Source organism: Schistocerca cancellata, unplaced genomic scaffold (assembly GCF_023864275.1).
Source record: "Schistocerca cancellata isolate TAMUIC-IGC-003103 unplaced genomic scaffold, iqSchCanc2.1 HiC_scaffold_899, whole genome shotgun sequence".
Classification (NCBI taxonomy): domain Eukaryota; kingdom Metazoa; phylum Arthropoda; class Insecta; order Orthoptera; family Acrididae; genus Schistocerca; species Schistocerca cancellata.
The window spans coordinates 1-5000 of NW_026046909.1; positions in this window are offsets into that span (position 1 = coordinate 1).

Consider the following 5000-nt stretch of genomic DNA (forward strand, 5'->3'; position numbering starts at 1 on the left):
CTTCGATGTCGGCTCTTCCTATCATTGCGAAGCAGAATTCGCCAAGCGTTGGATTGTTCACCCACTAATAGGGAACGTGAGCTGGGTTTAGACCGTCGTGAGACAGGTTAGTTTTACCCTACTGATGACTGTGTCGTTGCGATAGTAATCCTGCTCAGTACGAGAGGAACCGCAGGTTCGGACATTTGGTTCACGCACTCGGCCGAGCGGCCGGTGGTGCGAAGCTACCATCCGTGGGATTAAGCCTGAACGCCTCTAAGGCCGAATCCCGTCTAGCCATTGTGGCAACGATATCGCTAAGGAGTCCCGAGGGTCGAAAGGCTCGAAAATACGTGACTTTACTAGGCGCGGTCGACCCACGTGGCGCCGCGCCGTACGGGCCCAACTTGTTTGCCGGACGGGGCACTCGGGCGGCGCTGTCTGGGATCTGTTCCCGGCGCCGCCCTGCTCCTACCGTCGACCATGGGTGTCTATATTTCGATGTCGGGACTCGGAATCGTCTGTAGACGACTTAGGTACCGGGCGGGGTGTTGTACTCGGTAGAGCAGTTGCCACGCTGCGATCTGTTGAGACTCAGCCCTAGCTTGGGGGATTCGTCTTGTCGCGAGACGAGACCCCCGCGGCTGGGCGCCAGGGCCACGTGTAATTTGTTGCTTTGTGCTTCGCAGCGCGGGGCGTATCGGTCCGGCCGGGCGCGCCGCACCCAGGGCGCTGCGTTGGGTGCGGCGGACTGAGGCGTATCGGTTTGCGGGCCCCTTGCCGCTGGCGTGGGCGCTGCGATGGGTGCCGCCTCCGTGCGCGCGGGGCAGGCGGCGGCGGCGGCCGGGCGCGGTGTGGTCCGCCGCGCTACAGCGTAGCGCTTTGTCAGCCGGTGATGGGCGCCAGACGGGCGGTGTCGGCCCACCGGTGGGAGCGTCGCGTGGAGGCGGCGGCGTCGGGTGGGTGCCGTGCGGCGGTCGCGGTGCCCGGCAGGCGACGGTGAGTTTTCGCCGGCCCAGCGCCGTGTGGTAACATAGCGTCCACCGCAGTACGGTGACCTACAATACCTCTAATCTATGGATGTGAAATAAAATATAATAAGACATGATGCTCCGCAAGAAAATAGACTTGGGATAGGGTGTGTCGTTGGCAAGTCCCCGGGGCGGTTAGTGTGTGTGGTGATAAGTCTGTAGGGGTGCCTCAGTGAATTATTATTGTTGTTTTGTGACGTCGTCAATTGTTCTGTCCCTGTGGACAGATGCAACAGAGGTGAACATCATTTCGTTGAGGGCGTTTATTATTTCCATGTATCTGCAACGAGTAATAGGAGGGTGGGAAAATAGTACGAAGTATGCTTGCGTGAATAACGCGTGGTCAACGGTTCGCGCGCGCCCTCTGGTCCCGACGCCATCAACGTCCACAATAAACAGACCATACCGCATGATGTTGACAATGCCGCCCACAGGCACAACACAGCCATCTTTGGGAATGTGGACCAAACTACATTGCCATCCGGCCCAGAAACGACACCTCCATCTACAGGAATCCAACGAAACTACGCCAACCATACCTCCAAAACACGGCACCGCCATCTATGACAATGTGACGAAACCACATGCAATAGCTCCATCTACGCGAATCGGACGACACTACGTCCACCATGTCGAGCGCACCACAAACAAAAATACCGCCACCTGCAGGTCCCCCGCAACATGACCTGCTGCACCGATGATACCGCCATCTATGAGACGCCACGCCGACTACGACATCGCTAGGTCCCACAGTGCCCATTTTCCGACGCCACCCACAAACCCTGCATCATCTGCCCACCACAGGAGCCCCAACGCCTGTGCCTGCGTCGCACGAAGTCGTCGACCGACAATCGCTCCACCCGCACCCGCACGTGCCCCACCCCAACCGCCCAAATCGCAACTCCAGCGGATGAACGGCGGACTCTTCCCGCACTCGTAACGTGCAATCCGCCCCTATATCTTGCGTTTCATGAAGAGTTATATCGAATATGCCATATTCCCGCTGTCCCTATACATGCTGTAAGTAGCTCGCTTGCTACAGCAGCAGCAGCAGCAGCAGCACCACCTCCGCGCGCTTCCCTGGGGGCACTGAACCGCAGGATGCGAGACCCCACGCCCAGTGGCAAACAGGGCTCCTCTCAGAATATAGGCGGTCCCTACCCCTCACAACGATGACGGTGGGAGGGCCGTTTTACGAGACCATTTCCTGCGGTGCCAACGCTGTCGTAGAGCCGATACTCCATCTTTGGTACAAGGCAATCATTCCGCTGTAAATCAGTACGTCACTCGTAGTTCAGTCACCTCACAGCACTGCTCAGTAAACTATGCAGGCCCACATAGATAGATTATGATAGATTATATACGCAAATGCCCCTATACATGCTGAACGTCCGTACACACAAAATGAACCACACGTCAGCCACACACTCTATCACACACTACTCTCTGCCTGTAACAGACACAGATACAACTACTAAGCACCAGCATGGACCAACGTCCGGTGCATCCTATCCGCCACAGTACACCAACTACGCTATGATAACCAGACCGGGAGGTCCAATCATAAAACAGAATACCCCACTCGTCCGACAACCACAATTGCTCAGAGAAGCCACCAACACCCACACATGTCCTACACAGGGGTGCACCCATCACCACCACACTGCCTCGTCTTACAGCACAAACACACTGGCAGGAATGAAACACACAGGTCTGCCGCAACCACAGACACGGCTCGCCCCCTCTCACTGGCGAAAAGCGCATCCCGACGTGACATAACTCCTTTGACACACTGACGCTGCCTCGGGCATCCACGTCCTACGGTCGATATCAACGAACCTCCCCCCCCCCCCTCCCCCCCACAACACGCCATCCCATACCACATTGTGTACCGTACCCAAACCTAACGTGTACTGTACTACAACGCAATGTGTACCATAACACAACCCAGTTTGTACCTTAACCTAACCTATGTCACCTTAACCTAACCTATGTCACCTTAACCTAACCTATGTCACCTTAACCTAACCTATGTCACCTTAACCTAACCTATGTCACCTTAACCTAACCTATGTCACCTTAACCTAACCTATGTCACCTTAACCTAACCTATGTCACCTTAACCTAACCCATCTTGCACCTTAACCTAACCCATCTTGCACCTTAACCTAACCCATCTTGCACCTTAACCTAACCCATCTTGCACCTTAACCTAACCCATCTTGCACCTTAACCTAACCTATGTTGCACCTTAACCTAACCTGTGTTGCACCTTAACCTACCTCAATTTGCACCGCAATGTAACGCAATTTGCACCGCAATGTAACGCAATTTGCACCGCAATGTAACGCAATTTGCACCGCAATGTAACGCAATTTGCACCGCAATGTAACGCAATTTGCACCGCAATGTAACGCAATTTGCACCGCAATGTAACGCAATTTGCACCGCAATGTAACGCAATTTGCACCGCAATGTAACTCAATTTGCACCGCAATGTAACTCAATTTGCACCGCAATGTAACTCAATTTGCACCGCAATGTAACTCAATTTGCACCGCAATGTAACTCAATTTGCACCGCAATGTAACTCAATTTGCACCGCAATGTAACTCAATTTGCACCGCAATGTAACTCAATTTGCACCGCAATGTAACTCAATTTGCACCGCAATGTAACTCAATTTGCACCGCAATGTAACTCAATTTGCACCGCAATGTAACTCAATTTGCACCGCAATGTAACGCAATTTGCACCGCAATGTAATGCAATTTGCACCGCAATGTAATGCAATTTGTACCGCAATCTACCCCCACATTGTGCCTTAACCTAACCCACATTGTGCCTTAACCTAACCCACATTGTGCCTTAACCTAACCCACGTTGTGCCTTAACCTAACCCACGTTGTGCCTTAACCTAACCCACGTTGTGCCTTAACCTAACCCAAGTTGTGCCTTAACCTAACCCAAGTTGTGCCTTAACCTAACCCAAGTTGTGCCTTAACCTAACCCAAGTTGTGCCTTAACCTAACCCAAGTTGTGCCTTAACCTAACCCAAGTTGTGCCTTAACCTAACCCAAGTTGTGCCTTAACCTAACCCAAGTTGTGCCTTAACCTAACCCAAGTTGTGCCTTAACCTAACCCAAGTTGTGCCTTAACCTAACCCAAGTTGTGCCTTAACCTAACCCAAGTTGTGCCTTACCCTGCTCTGTAATTGGCATATGACACGTTACATTAATGTATTGTCCAACCGCAACCCGCTCAGAATGTTGTGTACACAGCTACGTGTCATCTCCCCATAACAGCTGCATTGCAGTGTGGTACGCCATAGAGACGTGTGGGAGTAATGGACGCAGTGGATGGCGATCAGCATGAGCCGTCTGTTCATGTAGTGGCGCGTGTATGCAGACGTAGTAGTCTCTTCTCACACAATGTGATAGCACGGTGCCCCGCGTTCCACATCTGCGACATGCTACAGAGGCCGGTTGACAGTTGGTCGCGCAATGGACATCGCATACGTACGGGGGCACCTTCCACGTGCCCTCTAGTCGGGCACATTTTGTTGCGTGGATGTGAGCGGATGTAGTGTGTCTTGACACCTGACAGGCAGGCATGCAATAATAGTTGACTTTGCAAACGGGGATGGACGTGTACGTTTACTGGTGACGTTACGCAAATGAACAACTGGTAACCCGTTGTGGTGCGGTTGTCCTTGCTGGAGGTACATCTGTGAGGGCAACGATCGGTACAGCTACGAAGCGGTCCCCACCATACCAACGAACGTGAATGTGAATCTGGGTGTGAAGCGATACGCGGCTGTGGGTGGGTGGGACTGTCCCCGGCCGGTGAGGGGGGGCCGCCCGGCGTGCTGGCCGCGCGGTGCGTGGGCGCACGCGCTACAGCCGGCTGGTGGGGGCGCCCAGTGGCAGGCGCGCCGGCCGACGGACGCGGCAGGCGGCGCAGCTGCGCGCCGGGGCACCCTGCGCGCGG